This window comes from Vanessa cardui, chromosome 19 (genome assembly GCF_905220365.1).
Source record: "Vanessa cardui chromosome 19, ilVanCard2.1, whole genome shotgun sequence".
NCBI classification, from domain to species: domain Eukaryota; kingdom Metazoa; phylum Arthropoda; class Insecta; order Lepidoptera; family Nymphalidae; genus Vanessa; species Vanessa cardui.
In genome coordinates, this window is record NC_061141.1 from 10,533,724 (window position 1) to 10,554,707 (window position 20,984).

Here is a 20,984-nt window from a genome sequence, read left to right on the forward strand (position 1 = left end):
TATCCATCCCAAGGGATCGTAAAGTCGTGATATTTCTGATATAACTGTTCTTTTTGTTTCAGATGCAGCAGGAGGTGGCAATCTAACGGAATAATCAAATCTATCAGTGTAGCGGTTCCAGGTTAGCCCTAGAATCTTTGTTACCTAATACCTTATCTATTTTTATTTCCAAATCCTTACTAGACTCCTCCTTCAATTCTTCCAATAAGTTCATCCTATTACTTGTCCATTTTTGTAACTGAAAGCCTCCCTTTTCCAGTACTTTATTCATTTCTTTATATATTTCTTTTATTTCTGTTTCAGATTCGCAACCCGTCATCAGATCATCCATGTAGAAATCTGTCATTATCCTCTCAGCAGCTAATGGATAATCCCGACCTTCATCGCAAGCAACTTGATGCAATGACTTAACTGCTAAGTAAGGAAGTCGGAAGTCTTCTATACTTTGGCTAGGATCTTTTCTCCAGACAATTCTTTGAAAGTCAGTATCTAACCGCGCAACTTTGATTTGACGATACATTTTTACTATATCTGCAGACAGGCAGATAGGATGTTGTCGCCATCTCATGACAATGTGTCTCAAATCTGCCTGGAGAGTGGCTCCTACCATCAGGTTGTCATTTAAGGAAACACCGTTCGTTCCCTTACATGACGCATCATATACAACTCTTACCTTAGTGGTCAGTTTATCTTGTCTTACCACTGCGTGGTGAGGCAAATAAACCGCATCACTTTTATTTAATTCCAACTTATCTGTAATTTTTTCTAAATGACCCAGCGATATATATTCATTTATTACATCAGCATATTGTTGTTTTAATTTACTGTCCCTATCCAACTTCCTTTCCAATCCTAACAATCTTTTTATAGCTATATTTTTTGTATTACCATATTTACACGACGGATTTTCTGAACGAAAAGGTAGCTTAACGATATATCGTCCCTCAGAATCCCTTTCGGTCGTCTTCATATAAAAGTCTTCACAAGCCTGTTCCTCAGGCGTGAGAGGTTTTTTACTCAAAACAGGTTCAGCGTCAAGTTACCATAACCGTTTTAGCATATCGTTTTCTTCGATATGAGTAAGCATAGTGATAACCGTGTTACGAGTACTAAGAGACATTTCTTGTTTACTGACCTGGCCCGACACAATCCACCCCAAATGTGTGTCTTGGGCGACCGCAGAACCCGTAGGGCTCTTGATTAATCCTTCCTTTAGGATGTGACAGTATGTTTCCGCTCCTAATAAAATGTCAATTTTGTTAGGTAAATTGAATTGTGGGTCAGCTAAACGAATCTTTTGAATTTCTGGCCAATTCTGAAGTTCAAACCTCGAATCCGGCATAACTGAGGTTAGTTTACTCAAAACATGCGCAGTTACGTTTAAGGTGAAAGAAGGGTCATGCAGTGACTGTAAATTAATGTTAACGACATGTCTAGAGACGATATCACCGTGACCTCCTCCTATCCCTGCAATAGTAGTCTTCGCTACGACTTTCTTCAAACGAAGTAACTGTGCTGCTCCCTCAGTTATAAAGGACGCTTGTGATCCTTGATCCAACAAAGCTCTCAAGATTTGAGAGGACCCATTTTGTGATTCAGCTTTTATGAGAGCTGTGGCTAACAGGACTTGACCCTGTGCTTTATCATTCACCAAATGAGTTGCTATATTTGCAGTAATATCATGTGGTCTACGTTCTGAATCATTTTCATGTGAGGTTGTTGGCTCCATTGGCGTAGCAACCTCACTAGTTACACTAGGATTCGTAGGGTGCAACAATGTATGATGTTTCCGCTGGCAAATACGGCATTTGAGAAGAATACGACATACTTTAGAAGTGTGATTGACTCCTAAGCAATTATAACATACACCTAAAGATTGGGCAATACCACGGCGCTTGTCACTATCTAGCTGGCAAAACTTTTTACATTTAGGTAACTTATGACTCTCGGTACAATGCGGACATGAAACAGTTGTACCATGCAAAACCTTAGCGTGAGAAATAGAATTATTGACTATCTTGGGCTTAGCCTTGGGTTCCATGAACTCCAAGGCTCGAAAACGGGTCTCTAAAAATTCACGAAATTGTTTATACGTAGGTAGATCATCGGAGAATTGACTCACGTGTAGTTCCCACTGTTTCCTTGATTCTACATCCAACTTCAAACTTACAATGTAAATTACAATTACATCCCAGGAACTGACATCAATCCCAAGATTAGTGAGTTCGTGCAAGCAATCACTAGTGACATCGAGAAGATCCTTTAATAAATGCGCAGATTCAACATTCATATTACGTTGGCTAAATAGTCTTTTTAAAATACAGTTAGATAGAAATTTTTTATTGTTGTATCTGTGCTCCAGCATTTCCCAACATTTTTTGTAATTATTATCCGTAAGAGGAATGTGCCTTATAAGATGCTCCGCTTCACCGGAAAGCTGTGTTTTTAAATAATGAAGGCGTTGTACATTATCTAATCTTGTATTGTTATGAACTAGAGATGTGAATAAGTCACGAAATGTTGACCATTCAAGATAATTTCCATTAAAAGTTGGCAATACTATCTTTGGCAACCTTACATTACAGTCCGATGAAGCGGGATCCCAAGTTTCATCGTTAGATTTATTACATTTTAATTTAGACAAGGCATTTTTTAGCTCTACTTTATAACCTAAATATGTTTCATAAACTGTTTCATAAATGTCTTCTTTAAAATAGTTAAACAATTCTTCACTCTCACATTCCCCGACTATTTTCTCGTATTTGGTAGTAAAACTCTTAAATTGTGTCTCTAATATTTCTAGACGAGTATCTACGTAATTGTAAGTGACACGCTCTTTTGGAGACTTTTTAAAGTTTAATACACCCTTCTCAATTTGCCCTTTATAATCCTTTAATCTTCTTAGTTCTTTTTCCATTTTTATAACAGGTCTATTTTGTTCTTATATATTGTAGTCAATTTACATATAAAAATTTTAAATGTCTTAAACCGCAATTTTTCTAAGTGTTGTAAACATAAATTTTTTCAAAGTATTCTTAAGACTTAATTTTTCTAAGTCCTTTTAAGAGTAACATTTTCTAAGTGTTTTAGACTTGAATTTATTTAAAATTGGTTACAGATTCCTCGTGTGTTCGTTTTTCTTCAAAATATTCTAAGTCTCAGTTCACTATTAACTTCTAATTAAACACTTAAAATTGTACTCACCGAAGATAGTCCACTTATGGGTCAAAATCACCAAGGTGGAGAATTAGCTTTGCCAGGAAATAAATGTTAAAATTTAGTTTATTTAAGCAAATCGTTATTGTAAATATTACTTAACTCTGTTCATATTATCTGTACATAATATTTTATACAGGAAAAGTAAAGCACATTCATTATTATTCTAACAATTACCAACAAAAAATCATTTCGGGAACGCGTCCTTAATAGCAATCTTCAGAAACTAACTTTGTAAATATTCATAAAGTAAAATAAAATGAAAAGTTTTTCTTACTTAATGGCCTACAATTGTATCTTATATCAATTATTTATTGTTGTTATTAAAGAAAGAAAACAAATTAAAGAAAATCAATTGAAAATATTGTGTCCGGCAAAGTAAGCGTCATTTCAGTGAACGCAACTTAAATTCTCGGTAAAATTTCAGTTTTTGAACGTAACCTTTAGTTGTCTATGGTACAGTGATGTGAACGATGTAAATAAACGGTGTGTCGAGAGAGTTTTCGCCAAAACAATTGAAAATAAGTGGTAAGTATCTTTCAATTCAATAAATTAGAGAGCGTACATCAATACGTCATCATACCGGGAATGCGTTTCTCAACTTGGAATATTAAAAAATATGTTTTGTAGTGTTTTAAAACAAATAGTAACCTCAAATATTTTACAATAACAAAGCCAAACATGATGTCAAAGATGGTTGCCATCTAAAAAGGGCGCGTTTATTTAAAAAAGTCATTTCGGGAACGGTCATTTCGGGACCGTTCCTGGACTTGACGGAACGTTCTCGAAATGATGATTACGTTCCCGAAATGACTTTTTTTGAATAAACGCGCCCTGTTATAACAATAGTTAATAGGTTAGTTAATTCAGTAGATGTTGTGCTAACATATTTTATAATATAGGTACGTTTAATCTTTTTTAGCAATATGGAGTCTCCTGTGGCTGGAAAAAATAAAAAACTTCCGAAAAAGCAAGTTAAAAAAAATAGTTCGGCTTACTTACGTCAAAGAGAGAAAGCAAATGCCAGAAAAAGGAAATTTTTAAATAAGATGACGGAGGAAGAGAGAGAAATAAAAAGAGCGAAGGATAGAGCGTATTATCAGAAAAAAAAAGCTGAAAAGAAAGTTAAAAATATTGATGAGATGACTGAGAGAGAAAAGCGAAAGCAGAGAAAAATTTGGAAAGAAGCTTCAAAAAAATACAGAGAAAAAAAGAAGGCAATATCGAGTATAGTAAACAATACTCCGCCTCATTCTGATGATGAATTAGCTGAAGCACGGTCTTTAGTAAGAAGAACAGTGGGAAGAAAAATTGTTCGGAAGGATAGAGCTAAAGCATACCGTATAAGAAAAAAACAAGAGAAAACAATTGCTAACATAAAACGTAAGTATGAAACTTTAAAGAAAAGACTTAGAAGAAAAGAAAAAGGGAACAGGAAAAAGTTCAGATACCAACAACTCCTAACAGCAAAGTTGACGCATTGATTAAAAATGTCGACGTGCCTCCAGAAGTGCGCAAGAATCTGTTATTTAACGAAGTTCTGACTACACAATTAAAAGAAAAGGTCTGTACTTTAAGAAAAAATTCCAAAGAGAGGGAAGTCTTCCAAAAATGTGTTAGCGGTAACATGCTACGGAAATATAAGTTGCTTCATATGGCTAAGACTTTTTTGCCAAAAGAGAGAACTAGTACATCGATTCTGAAGTCTGATACTAAAATACGTGAGGTTGTTTTGACGGCGGAAGTTCGTGAAAAAGTAAAAGATTTCTTCCAAAGAGATAATGTCAGCAGGATGTGCCCAGGCAAGAGAGATTTTGTGAAGAGAAACGGTGTTAAGAAGCAAAAACGCCTCCTTTTATACACAGTTAAAGAACTGACGTCAAAATTCGTTCAAGAAACTGGAATAAATTTACCATATGCAACATTATTAAGAGCAAAACCGTTTTGGGTGGTAGCTCCAACATTCAGAGACAGAGAATCTTGTTTATGTGTCAAACACGAAAACTTCGAATTTAAACTGAACAAATTAAAAAACTTACAACAATTTGTTACTCACACGAGTGTAGAGAAAACCATCGAGGATTATAGTTGCGACATAACATCCTATGACTGCATGAATGGTATTTGTGATACTTGTAAAAATCCGAAGCTTGAGTCAGCTGATAATGCAGATTCTGTGACATATTTCCAATGGAAATCTGTTATTGAAGAAAAAATTGTAAAAGGCGAGAATAAGAAGTTCAAGATCACAAAAAAGGCTGCAATTTCAAGTACAGTGAATGAATTAAAAACGGCTTTTATTGAAGATATTCCAGTTATGAAAAAACATCTGTATGGCATTTATATTTATAACAAACTGAAAAAGGAGATGAAAGAAAATCTAACTGAAGAAGAGGTAATGATACAGATAGACTTTTCGGAGAATTATACCACTAAATACGCAAGTGAAATCCAGTCGACACATTTTGCAAAAAATCAATTGTCTATTCATACAGGTGTATATTATACACGCAACGTTGACAATGGTTTAAAATCCACATCTTTTGCTACCGTGAGTGAAAATTTGGATCATCAAGCCCATGCAGTATGGGCTCATATGATACCGATCCTACAAATAATATTGAAAAATAAACATATTAACACCATTCATATCTACTCTGATGGGCCAACGTCACAATACCGTAACCGAACTAACATACATCTCTGGCTACAAACATTAATAAAGGAATTCCAACAGATAACAAAAGCTACTTGGACATACAGTGAACCTGGCCATGGCAAAGGACCCATGGATGGCGTAGGTGGTACTCTTAAAAGGACTGCCGATAAGCGTGTGTTAATGGGACACGATATTAAAACATCCTCAGACTTAGTGGATTTGTTTAAGGAGTCTACTATACTGGTAAAAGAGATTCCTCATGATGAAATTTCTACAGCAAAAGACTTGGTTCCGAAAATCATAGATGCCATACCAGGTATCATGAATATTACAAAAATTACATGGCAAAGAGGACCGGAAGTTACGATTAAAACATACCGACACGACCGTTTTGAAAAGCAACTAAGAATGTCAGTATTATCTGGAAGTTTATATCCGAACTCTGAACCAAAAGACAAGGGAATACCTTCAAATAAGTCTCCAGAACTAAAAGAGCCAATAGATACAATTAATTTACAAGATTTGCTGCAATTGAAGAAAAGGAGCATTTACAACACCATTTACTCATCATCATCCGATGATGAGGAAGATTTAATGTCGATTTCTCTTCGTCAGCAGATTGCGCAAAAATCAATTACTGTTGAAGCTAGTACATCTTACAATCAAGACAAGGAAAACCTACACCCAAATTTAATATCCCCTGGAAGCTTTGTTTTAGTTACAGTACCTACACAAAAGAAAGCTCTAAATTACAGATATGTTGCCATCTGTCAGACAGGTGTTGAAGATGATGGAGAAATTCTAGTTACGTTCTTGAATTCGGTTTGTAATAATGCAAAAAAATTTAAACTAGATCCGAGTGATGTATCCTACGTTGCATTTGAGCAAATAATAAGTATTATTTCGACGCCATTTCTGAGAAAAGAAAATAATAGAGAGTATTATTACTTTGATACTGATATTGATGTTTATGAAAAATTCTAATGTTTGTTTCTTTTCATTTTATATATTTTATATTCTTGTGTTTATTTAATATTAGAATGCTTGTTTTGATTTAAAGTTTATTTAATATTAACTACGAAAAAGTATAATGTTTAGGTGGTTTGATTAATACCATCATAATAAAAGTTTAATATGATTACTAAGAATATCTAATCGGCTGTGAACAGCAAATTACAAGACTGTAAAGTGATTTAAGTTCCGTTTTTGTTAATTAAGAATCCTTATGCCAAAATTAATAAATAAGTACGACGTACACATTGCTCATTATTACCTAAACCTAAATTGTATCTATATCGTCATTTAGGGAACACACGCATCATTCCGAGAACACCTCATCATTTCCGGGAACATCACTAAAATCACAGATAATAAATTTATTATTCTAGGTATTAAAAAGGGCCCTGGTAAATAATAAAGTAAGGCGAACTTTTTAGACCTACATCATGTTAATTTATATATAAGACACTGATATTTCTCATATTTAGATAATTTATACAGAGAAATTGTCATAATAGATCCACTTTCACTATATTTTGCTTTTTGACGTCTTTGTTGGCAATTTCATTACATTTCTTTAGTTTTTAATAATAAATAACATATATACGCTATCGAACAAGGTAAAAAATAAATACTTATGTAATATTTTAATATTATTATAAACTTCACAAAAACGTTCCCGGAATGATTTTTTTCAGTGATAGCTCACTTTAAAAATAAAATTAAAAGAGTAGTAATCAATTATATGCTCTGCCAACGTAAATATTGTTAAAACACAAGTGTAGTGATCATTTAGGCTGATCATCAAAGTAATAGCTGCTAGGTCAATTTATCAAAAAATGGAATTTGGAATTCGCCACCTTGGTGATTTTGACCCTTATGTATTTCGCACTTATTACTCACACTATTTAATCAATCTTCATACCACTAGCGCCGCCCGTGGTCAGTAGCGAAACTAAAACTTTCACTAGCACTTTTGTGTGTATTCTTCTAAAATTGCCTTCGGCTCGTAGGACCATGTACTGATTCCGTACGAAAATTCCTCGAACCCAGTGTAACTATGGACTAGTAAAACACTGTACTTCAGAGCAAGACAATTTTTATTAAAATAATCAACACTATGTACAAATCTGTGAGCGAAGTATCATCGCGATTCAATTCGATCCCAACGCCATCTAGTGAAACCATTGTTAACCATATCAAATGTTATTTCATATTATAGTGATATTTTGTGAAGGCGTTGAGTTCGAACCGATATTGAACACACGGTGTTATTGATTCACCCTTGCTTTTAAGATCCATCAACATAAACACCAACTTTAAATACCGACACCCTAGAATATTTATCCTGGACGTATACAATAACAACATATCATATCATAATCCTATCGGTCGTATGTGTCGCGCATATAACAAATTTTTTCTCGAAAAGGACGCGGATGAGGGTTTTCAACAATAACCTAAATCTATTTAGAAAACAATTGGTATCAATCTTTTCAATTAACAAGTAATAATAGTGTTTAAATCTATTTTCTTATTCATTATTTAGTTCCTCATTTCACCATTTCACCATTTCATAATTTCATTTTATTTTTCATTGTCATAACTTGTTCATATTTTTCTGTATATTTTTTTCTTTTCATTTATTGTTTTTTGTAATGTATACAATGTATTCTTAAGTGCTGATGTTATTTGATTTTTATAAGTGAAATATTTCGTCTACAATATGTGTTCACATAGTTGTTGGGTTATAAGAAGAAGGAAAGGCTAATGAGTTATTATAGAACCCATTTAAGCAGAATTAAAAAGTCTTTGAAGTCCGGAGCTGGTAAAGATGACAACTATAGATAGCGCACGAGTTGAATGCAGTCGGGGCGTGAGGTAAAGAGCGGGAGCACCTCCCCCGCTCTCCGCACGCCCCTCCTCGCTCGCCCGCAGTGTAGTGTTGTTCCATCCTTGACAGCTACCGTACGTTTGCCGTGTTACCGCATTATTATTGTTGAAGTAGTGTAATTTTTTTATTTGAATAAAGACCGAACCGAGTTCAAGTTCTATTAAAAAAAAACGAGTGTTTATTCATCGCCAAGCACGAGAAATGGCGAAAAATGTTTTAGACATGTGTATTGAAGATAGGCAAAACAATAATTTGTCAATTAATTTAAATAATGCTTTCGACCGAGCAAGTCGTTATACTTGACTTTCGAAAATAACATTGGCTGCAATTCAAAATGAAGCCAAAAAAGGGCCTCTTTGTTCTCCTTCTAAAAAGAAAAGGCCGTGTAATAAAAAGAACAATTTAAATGTCGACGATTTCGATCGTAGTGTTATACATAGAACCATAGAAGAATTCTACTTAAGGCGAGGATATTCCAAATCGACCTGTTTTTGGTTGAGTTGTAAGATATGTAATAGTCATTTTTGTGGCCTAAAAAAATATATATGTTGTTCTTCTTGAACTGTTCTGGTGTTTTTTACGGTTCAAAACACGATTACTACTACTTAGCTTGATCAAAAAAAATCGCAAAGATAGGTAAGTTAATACCTATTTTTCGTGTTGTACTGCATTATTTTTAACGCTATAAATAAATAAAAAGTACTGAAAAATAGGAAATGATATCCCAAAGCTTTTTTTACGCCTAGTTTTCAATGTTGGTTATCAATATTTTTATAAACCTCATTATATAACAATACGTCGCACGCGCCGCGCTTCAGTTGCCCGCCGGGCGTCATCGGAGCAGGACCTGTGCCAATTTTGCGACCGCAACTTTCCTCACCCCCGCAAATCGATTTTGTTAGTGATTTTGGTGTAAGTAAATCAGTGTCTGTTGATTAAATATTGTAAAATTAACATTTTAGCTTATTAGTTTCTTATTTGATTATTGTAAATATTGATTGCAGCATAAATACCTAATCATGGGAAATAAAACACGTAAAAAGAAGATGAGTAAGCGTAATTTACGGAAACTCCGACAAACAATAAGGTAAGTTAATATAATTTACATACCTACATAAAATCACACCTTTAATCCTGATGGGGTACGTAGGGCAAAAACGACCTAACGACCTAAACATAGATCGTTTCGCCACGTTTGACAAGTTTTGAGGGATAATACAGATTATGATTATGTATATTGCTATGGTGACGGGTTATCAGCCCATCGACATTGCAATACATTGTAGAGATGCAGCTGGCTCATTCTATGTTTTTTATCACTCCCAGTCCAGCATAGAAGTATAATTGACATTATATTATAATGAAATATTCGACCATCATCCATCATACATACACATAGAAAAAATATACCAACAGTAGTGCAACTACGGAAAATGTAACATCGTAGGTATGGTTATTTTACTTATTTAGCTAACAACGGCTATGCCATGTCATGTTACTTAGGAGGTTTTAGTTGTAATTGTAGTGTAATTTGAAAAATAACCTTACATGTTTGGTCCTTGCAGTGCCTCCATATCAAGAGACAAAGGTGCATTTAAAAAAATCTCTGTTGAAGGGTGAGTCATTTAGTTCGAGTTTTTTTAATTTATTTTGCTTTACGCTCGGGAAGGAAAGCTTTTTAGGGTTCTGTAGTCAAAAAAGCAACTTAACTTACATTTCTCCTTGTCGTTTTGTGTGTCTGTGTGCCCGCCCCTGTTAAGGCGCCTTATTAATTTTAATTAGCAAGTCGATATCGAGCTAAACAAAACTCGCCCGTGATACCAGTGGTATAACTTTATTCTCATCACGTGTAAATATACTTCCATTTGTGTGATCGTTTTTTTCAGCCTAATGTCGGAACAACAAGAAATTATAATGGATACGACCCAAGCAACAACTGTACAACATGAGAGGCGAACTCATAATCGGTAATTTTATAGCATAGATCAAAAAAATATGTTTGTTGTTTGAATGTGTGTAAGTGTGTGTGTGTGTGTGTGTGTGTGTGTGTGTGTGTGTGTGAGTTCAATTTAATTATATATCTCTGAAATAAAAAATATGAATTAACATCGACAATAAGATAGATAAAATCATCACAGATAGGAATTGAATCCGCAAAATTACTTATTTATTATATTTTGTTTTTTTCTTGATTTTTAGACCCCTGGATAGCAACAGTGCTGACTTGGATGAAAATGTATCTGCTCGATTGAATCCTGTCACTTTACAGCATGATCTTTCGTAAGTTTACTTTTTGTCTTTACAAGATGAAGTGTTTGAAAAGTGGAAAAAGACTGCAAGTGAATCTATGGAAGCTGCTGCTCAGAAAGAAAAAGATTTTGCTATAGAAGAAGGTCGAATTAAGAACGGCTTCCCGCTGGTAGATGTTTACGTTGACGGCTCCTGGTGCGCTAGATCTTATGGCACAAACTACAAAGCGTCATCAGGAACAGCTGCCATAATCGGCAGAAGAACAGGCCAAATACTTTACATTGGGGTAAAAAATAAGTATTGTTTGGTATGCGCACGTGCTGAGCGCAAAAATACATCACCAAAAGAACACAATTGCTTTAAAAACTATGACGGATCTTCAAGCGGCATGGAAACTAAAATCATTGTAGAAGGGTTCAAGGCATCAATTCCAATGTATGGTTTGATATACGCACGAATGGTAGGAGACGGTGATGCATCAACTTACTCTGCAATTCTTAAAGCAAGACCGTATGAGACCCAAAATATAACCGTAGAAAAAATCGAATGTCGAAACCATATACTGCGCAACTTTTGTAAAAAACTTCGAAACCTAACAACTGAAACGAAATATGCTTTAGTACATCGTAAATTGCTGACTAATGTCAGAATTTTGGCAATGCGAAAATCAATAGTGCAATGTATAAAATATCACAAAGCCTCTGGAAGTCCTCGAAATGTGGCAATAGAATGTCTGCACAATGAAATTACTAACTGTGTAGCACATGCTTTTTGGGACCATAGAATGTGCCAAAAATACTATTGCACTAAAGAAAAAAATGACAGCGAAGAGCTTAAAAAGGTCCAAAATTCTGCATTTCTATTCAGAATCAATGCGATTGTGTCTAATGTTGCAGCAAAATCTCGAAGTTCAATTCAGAAGATGTTGATACAAACATTGTTGAATGTTTCAATAGTGTCATTGCCAAATTCATTGGTGGGAAACAAAGGAATTTGGCACTAAAAGGAAATTACGAGGGGAGATGCTCAGCAGCTGCTGTTTCGTTTAACTGCAAATCTGCAATTTCAGCTGTCCAGAAAGCTTTTTTGAATAAAAGTCCTAGAGGCAGGGTCAAAATCATTGAAAAAAGGAGAGCACAAAAAAGAAAACTCAACTTGGAGCATCCTGTAAAAAAAATGAGAAAATATAATGTTGCTCAAAAACAACATGACTATGGACCTGAAAGTACAGCACCAGATTTGTCTCAGGATAAATTGTCAAAAAAGCAAGAAGAATACCTGAAAAATTTGAAAATGCTTGATAGGCATAGCATCGAGAGAGCGACGGTTTTGCAACGAGACAGCAGTGAATGGCTGGAAATCCGGAAAAATCTAATCACTGCGTCCAATTTTAGCCAAATATGTAAAAGAAAGATCAGCCTCAGTACTGCTCCTTTGGTGAAAAATATACTATACCAAAAAAACTTGAGTGGCGTGACCGCTATTGCACACGGAATCGAACACGAAAAGCAAGCACTTCAGCAGCTACAGACACAGGAAAATTTAAATATTTTGCCTTGTGGTTTATTCATTGACCAAACTTATCCATTTATTGGAGCAACTCCTGATGGATTAATGGGCGATGACATGATTGTTGAAATCAAGTGTCCATTAGTTGCAGTAAAAATGGGATTGACTAATGCAATACAACAAAATAAAATTCAAATAATAAAATACGACAAAAACAGTGAAACAGTTTTGAATAAAAAATCTAACTGGTTTTATCAGGTGCAGGGACAGCTACATGTCACTGGAAGACGACTCTGTTTGCTCGGAATCTGGGCTGGAGAAAATGAGCCCATACTCACGAAGCGAATCGAACGGGATGATCATTTCTGGAAAACGCAAATGGAGCCAAAGTTGATTAATATCTACATGAAATGTTTGTTGCCAGAAATTGTTGACAGCAGACATGCACGTGGAATGCCAATAAGGCCTTTATCTTTAGAAGATGAACAGGCAAATGAAAATCATATAGACACTCCAATTTCACCTTCACATGGATTACCTGAAATGGACCAGTTTAACGAAGATACGCAATTACAATCTCGACGAATAGATTTTGAAGAATTTTAAGTTACTACGTAAAATAAAATAAGAAAAACTGAAAAAAATGTTTTATTTGATATCATTTTAACTTAACAAATTATAAGTAATAAGCATCATACATAATAATCTTTAGAAGATAAATGTTAAATCCATTAATGGTAAAAAAAATTGTAAATAAACAAACACACACACATACACAATAATCGTGTAAACACACACACACACTCACACACGAATACACAGACACACACACACACACACACAAACTTATACATTACAAACAATTCATATCCACACAACAGACCATTGTAACTGTAGTTACATTTTCAAAATACCTCAGGACCGGAAAAGGAGGCTAGTGCCATAGTTTCCCGATCCGGAGGTCTTGGGTTCGACTCCCAGGGGAAACATATTTGTAAGCTGAAACACTTGACTGTCCAAAAAGGAAAAGGATACCGAGCTTCGGAGGACCGTCGATTCCGGTCGCTGGTATTGATAGTGGTCGTTACCCAAACCATGATAGAGGCCAGGTGGTGATGTGTCTATGTGTCCTATGAGCGGTGGCGTGATCATTGGCATTATAAATTGATATTTAATACCTTCCTGTCCAATAAAAAATGTTCCATCGAAATCGTTAAAGATACAACCAAACTATAATTTCCTGCCTACCCCTTAAGAGTGGTGGCGTGATTATGTGTATTAAAAATTGCAACCATATTATAGCTAGTCAAATAAAAATATATATTTAAATCGGTTAGAATCAAAGTAAATACAATTTCCTGCCAACCCCCAAGGGTGGTATCGTGATTATTTGTTTCCTTAGTTACGATTTATATACGATTTATGTACCTAGTCGAATATAGGAGGAAAGAAAAAAAGTTCAGAATGTATTTTTCAAAATAAATCAAATTATCCTACTACCAATTTTCGTATACTGTGGTCGCCGGCGCTTGCGCCACGCCGGGGCACGAGTTCACAATCGGTCGGTCCGCGCGAAGTATTTCTCGCCCCGCTCCGATGCCGCAAAATACCTACTCTCGTGCGGATAGCAAGCCTTAAAGTACAATCATAACAATAACTACCATACTGTATTTTTTGGAAGTATAGAAACAACACGTACTTAAGAATTATGCCGCGAAAGCGTAAGTCTAATCTTTCCCAAAGCTCTAATAAAGCTCGAACTATGAAAGTAGCTAGACTTAACGAGACGTTTCCACAAGCCGAACTGCGAAGGCTTAAACAAGCAGAGCGTGAGGCAGCTCAAAGAGCTGCTGTGACACCAGAGCAGTCCCAAGATAGACGTCGACAGCATGCTGAGTATCTAGCATCTCAACGGGCTGCAGAGACACCTGAACAGTCTCAAGCTCGACGTCAACAGAACGCTGAATATCTGGCATCTCAACGGGCTGCGGAGACACCCGAACAGTCTCAAGCTCGGCGTCTTCAGCAAGCGACTTACATAGGGTCCCAAAGAGCTACTGAAACTGTTGCAGCTGCTGAAGCTCGCAGACGCGCTGTTGCTGAATGGGCACAACAGCGACGATTAATATTTACAAGAAACGCGTGGGGAGTATTCGATAAAGCTGCATTTGAGTACGACGAAACTCTTGATTACGAAAGCCACAAGCTTATAAAAATAGAAGCGATGAATAAAGAATGCAGATTTTGCGGTGCTCTTAAATGGAAAGAGGAAGCTGCAGGCATGTGTTGTTTGGGAGGAAAAGTAGTTCTTCCTTCAATAGACGAGCCTGTTGAACCTCTTAAAGAACTTTTTTCAAATGAAACAGATGAGTCTCGCCGTTTTTAAAAAACATAAGAAAATACAATACATGCTTCCATATGACATCTTTTGGAGCTGATAACATTGTGTCGATGCCAGGATTTTGCCCGACTTTTACAATCCAAGGGCAAATATACCACACAATTGGCTCTTTGCTTCCTGCTACTAATACGCAACCAAAATTTTTGCAACTTTATTTCATGGGTGATGAGGAAGCACAAGGTGTGGAAAGAAACGCAGATCAAAAAATACAAAATGTTCTACATGATCACAACGTTTTAGTGCATGAATTTAAAATGGCTAAAGATAGAGTGACTAGCCATAATTACAAGGTCGTGATACACCCAGATCGTGTACCACGTGGTGTACACGAAAGACGATTCAATGCCTCGACCACAAACGAAATAGCTGCCGTAGTATAACTACTACGGCTGATACGTACTGAACAAACTGCGTCTCGGGACATTGTTATTCAGGCGCACGATGGCCGGCTTACTAGAGTTCCAGACACTCATAGATTTTATGATGCACTCGAGTACCCGATAATTTTTTGGAAAGGACAAGAGGGGTACAGTTTTAATATTCCTCAGACAAACCCAGTTACAAAACAGCCTATACCGAACAAAAAAGTGTCGTGCAAAGACTTTTATGCGTATCATATGATGGTACGACGCAACAATTTTAATTTATTTCTTCGATGTAGGCTTCTCTTTCTTCAGTTTTTGGTGGACATGTATGTGAAAGTGGAGAGTGAGCGCTTAAGGTTTATTGCATTAAACCAAACAAAACTGCGAGCAGAAAACTATATACATTTACAAGACGCGGTCAGGAATGATGCGGATTTAGATCCAAACAATTTGGGTCAATTGGTACTCCCATCGTCAGGATTACAGGTTATCTAAAATAAAAGTACAAAAATTTGTTGCTCTACTTACAAAAGGTAAAATATTTGGAGATATTAAGTGTTTCATGTACTCGATCGAGTGGCAAAAAGGAGGTCTGTCTCACGTGCACTTACTGCTGTGGTTGACGGAAAAATTACGCCCCAACCAAATTGATGAAGTCATAAGTGCGGAGATACCAAATCCAGAAAGTGATCGAAAACTCTACGATACTGTAATCAAAAATATGATTCACGGTCCCTGTGGTGCACTAAATCCGTCATCACCATGCATGAAAGAAGGAAAATGCACAAAAAAGTATCCAAGGGCGCTTTGTACAGGCGTAGAGCACCAGGAGATGGCGGCCGAACGATAACTCTAAAAACCCGAGGTGGAACACAAGAAGTATTGGTTGACAATAGCTGCATTGTCCCATATTCTCCTCTTCTGTCTAAAATTTATAACTGTCACATAAATGTAGAGTTCTGCAATACGGTACAGGCGATAAAATATATTTGTAAATATATAAACAAAGGCAGCGACCAGGCTATTTTTAACATTCGACAGCAAGGGAATGTTAATATTGACCCGAGAGATGAGGTGCAAACGTATCGAGCCGGTAGATATGTTAGTAGTAACGAAGCAGCTTGGCGGATCTTGGGTCTGCCTCTGCATGAAAGACACCCAACAGTCACTCACCTTGCGGTTCATCTGTCTAATGGTCAGCGGATTTACTTCAATGAAAACAATTTTAGAGAGAGAATGGCCGCACCACCTAAGACGATACTTACTGCATTTTTCCTGCTTTGCCAAAATGACGCATTTGCAAAAGCATTACTTTATGTTGACGTACCCCGCTACTATACATAGAACGTGTCGTCGAAAGAATGGAAACGTCGTTTACAAGGTACACCTGTCGACGGCTGGCCAGGTGTGAAGGCAGGAGATGCTCTTGGGCGTATTTACACAGTGCATGTTAGTAACTTCGAATGTTACTGTTTGCGAATGTTGCTGAATGTAGAACAGGGCCCTAGCTTCTTGGATCTAAAAACAGTTGACGGTCAAGAACTTGAAACTTTTCGACAAGCGTGTGAGAAGTTGGGGTTGTTGGAAGATGACAACCACTAGGATGCCACAATGGAAGAGGCAGTGCTGTGTCGCTCTCCTTCGCAAATAAGAGAACTATTTGCAATATTGATATGCACTTGCAGTTTATCCAATCCTCTTTAACTATGGGATAAGTATAAATCTGCATTATCGGAGGATATCTTGCATAGATTTGAAAGGATGGATCAAGTCAACAATGATCTATGTTTCAATGAAGCACTGAGACATATAGAGAACAAAATAATAACGATTTCCGGTAAGAAATTGTCCGACTTCGGTATGCCTACACCAGAGCGTCGATAAGCTACGATATTGCTTTATTAGACGCTCAGGTCAGCGAAACTGAACCACGCCTGCTACCCGAACAAAAAAACATTTATAACAAAAAATTACAACGAGTTGAGCTTGACAAAGGTGGCCTTTTCTTTCTTGACGCCCCGGGCGGTACAGGTAAAACATTTTTTGCTTAATTTGCTTCTAGCAAAAATTCGTAAGGACCGTAAAGTTGCATTAGCGGTGGCTTCTTCTGGGATCGCTGCAACATTGCTGAACGGTGGACGAACGGCACATTCGGTTTTTAAATTACCTCTTAATCTGGCGAGCGAAGAAACCCCAACGTGCAACATCAGTAAGAGCAGTGCTCGTGGCGCCCTCTTGCAACAATGTGCACTATGTCACACAAACGCGCCATTGAGGCGCTTGATCGCTGTCTACAAGATATTCACAGCAATCGAAAGTTGATGGGTGGTGTGGTAGTGTTATTGGCAGGGGATTTTAGACAGACTTTACCTGTTATCGAGAGAGGCACTTTAGACAGACAATTAACGCATGTCTAAAAGCCTCATATCTGTGGTCTAATAATGAAAAGCTTTATTTTACCACTAACATGCGAGTCCAGTTATTTAGCGATGTCGAATCAGGAGCATATGCTCAAAAACTGCTAGAAATTGGTGAAGGCCACCTAAACACCGACCAAGAAGGTATGGTTCTTTTAACACAGCAATTTTGTCATGCTGTGGAGACAGAAAACGAACATATTGAACAAGTTTTTCCGAATCTGCAACAAAATATTTTTGACGAAAATTGGTTGTGTGAAAGAACCATATTGGCATCAAAAAATGAGACTGGGCCGAAAATAAATAAAAAAATCTTGGCCGAAATAAACAGCGAAACATCAGTGTATAATTCCATTGACACAGTTATGTCATGCGATGACACTACAAGTTATCCCGTAGAGTTCCTAAACTCTTTAGAGTTGTCCGGGGTGCCATCACACAAGTTGGAATTAAAGGTAGGTGTACCCGTTTTGTTAATGCGTAACCTGGATGCGCCAAGATTATGTAACGGTACTCGGTTGCGAGTTACCGAATTAGGAAGGCATATAGTGAAGGCTACAATTTTAACTGGAGAAGCCAAGGGAGACAATGTTCTTATACCGCGCATCCCAATCATACCCAACGACTTGCCATTCAATTTTAAACTCCTGCAGTTCCCATTAAAAGTCGCATTTTCAAAGACGATCAACAAATCGCAGGGTCAAACCTTGAAGGTAGCAGGCCTACATTTTGGCACGCCTACATTCACGGTCAGCTCTATGTGGCTTGCTCACGTGTTTTCAAAGCGAAGAATCTGCATGTTTATGCTGAAGGAAAAAGATCGTTAAATGTAGTTTATAGGAGCATACTGCAGTAGCTACCTATAGACCTATGATTAGGGCTCTGCAGTGCTTAGTTACCGTATTTCTTACTTATTACTAGACTAGACGGGACGAACCTGAAGTCCACGCGAACGAAGTCGCGGGCAAAAGCTAGTCCCTTATAATTGTAATATTCACTGCCGCTATCAATTGGCTTTTGTATGGCTACGTGCTTTTCATCGATACTTCCTAAGCAATTTGGGAAATTCCAATTTTTTAAATGTATTTGCCACGTGTAGTCACTCTTGAGGTGTTGTTGGTATCTGGAACAAAAACAGAAGATTAAGTAACTTGAAGTTTTCGTTTACTCTTTCTATTCTTTCAGAGTAACGATGAAAACGGGGTAACGAAAAACAGAAGTGATTCAGAAAACACTCTCAGTTTAAACGAAACAGAAAATACTGTCAATATAAATGAAACTCCCGGCACGCCACCCACCACTATAAACGAAACTCAGGCCACCCCAAAACCATTTCGCAAAAGAAGACTGCCAGTTGAAAAAGATACAATACAACAAGAAGCTGTAAAGATTTTACAAAACATGTATGAAACTAGAAAGAGCAGGGATGAAAGTGATGACGCATGTGACGCATTTGGAGAGTATGTCTCTATGAAACTTAAACAAATAAAACACAGTTATGCTAGGAATACTGCTCAACATGACATTAACAATATTTTGTACAATGCATCAATAGGACAATATGAATTTCCTACAAACCCAACTGCTAGTAGTTCCTGGGGATACAACTCTAAACCAAATCTATCCTCTTTTGAAAAATAATGCTGTCTGTAGCTCGAGAGGATATTACACCGCACCGAGTCCCTCAGCTTCATTTGAAACCAGTTCTTCGGATAGCTCCAGGGCACATACTGCACATCCTCGTACCAGCGCAAGAACACCGAGTCCGTCTAATTTATCGGAATCAAGCCAAGATTCGACCCAATCATTAAACGATTTGTCTGGATCAATCCAAAATTAAAAAATACATGTTTGATTTGTTGATTATTAAAAATGTAATCAGTAAGGTGAATATCAGTAAAGTATGATTTGTCTCAATTGTGTGCAAAAAAATAAGCTCGTGTTGCTTTTTCGTTAATATATGTTTGTAAAGACAGAAATTATTTTTGTTAATGTGTGTGCTTTTTTTTCAACGTAGTAGTTAGGTACCCACCCTCGCACCACAACAGCTCAGAAAGTTTTGTTAGATAATATTAAAAGTAATCAAAAATAAAATAAATAAAAATGTTGTTTGACTTACCTTTATGTATTCTTGTAAAACCTCATTGAGAGCCTCACACACTTCTAGTATGATTATAGATATCACTTGGTCTGACAACTTGAACACATTTCCAAGACTTTTATAACTGCTACCAGTTGCCAAAAGTCTGTGGCACTATATTTTCCTCTAGCTTTTAGCGTTTGGCGTATCCAATAAGAGCGCTTTTTCTTCTTTTTTAAACAAAAGATGAAAGCTATTCCAATGAGCAAATCCTCTTCCATTTTCGTGTAGACGCTCTCAGAACGCAAATAAACTGCGAGCCCGTATCAGATTTTAATGTTATAAAATGTTAGTAAACATTTTCTATTAGTGTAGGAGCACTTATAACAAGAACTGAAAGAAACTGTTTCATTTCTTACAAAATGTGACAACATTTGTGAGTAAATGTAATTATGTTAGAAAATGTTTACAAACATTTTCTAACGGCAATGTGGGAGCACCATCATGATTTTTTTTTAAATAATGTCTTAATTTTCATTGATCATATTATTATTTTGCTCAATGTCATCAATTTTTATATTTTAATTTTAATCTGTTATTTTATATTTTGGCCAACGTGTGTTTATACGTTTTATTCTTCTTAGCTCCAAATGAACTTGTAATCGGTGGAAACTTAATTGGTTTATGTATTTATTTTTGTATGAATTATTTTCAATTGATTGGTTGTAATAATGTTTGTATATTCCATATAAATAAATAAATAAATAAAATAAAACATGAAGGCCTTTACAACTGTAAAGCCCCTAAGTACAAAATTAAGGGAGCCTGAGATACGGCCCTTTTACGTATAAGTGAAGTTATGAACATACCAGGGTTTGGAAGTAAAGAAGTTTATACTAAAATAAGAAACTTGAAGTCTACATATGCGCAAGAGGCTCAGAAAATTAAACAGAGTATAACATCTGGAGCTGAAACAGATGACGTATATATTCCACAACTTAAGTGGTTCAAACTATTAGATATATAAGAGATTAGATGACAAGATGATAAGATAGAAATCAATTTTTTAATAGTTACTCCCACTGTTGAGTTGATGACATTATTTAAAGGATTTTTTGATTAAGTTAGAACAGGTGTAACCAAATTCAGAGTTTTATCATCCGTGGCAGAAAGAACTACAAAAAGGGATGCTTC

At 36.3% G+C, this 20,984-nt stretch overlaps 1 pseudogene; it reads left to right on the forward strand.

Moving 5' to 3' along the window:
- Positions 1–17,054: 17,054 nt before the first annotated feature.
- LOC124537762 lies at positions 17,055–19,601 on the forward strand (annotated as a pseudogene).
- The last annotated feature ends 1,383 nt before the right edge of the window (positions 19,602–20,984 follow it).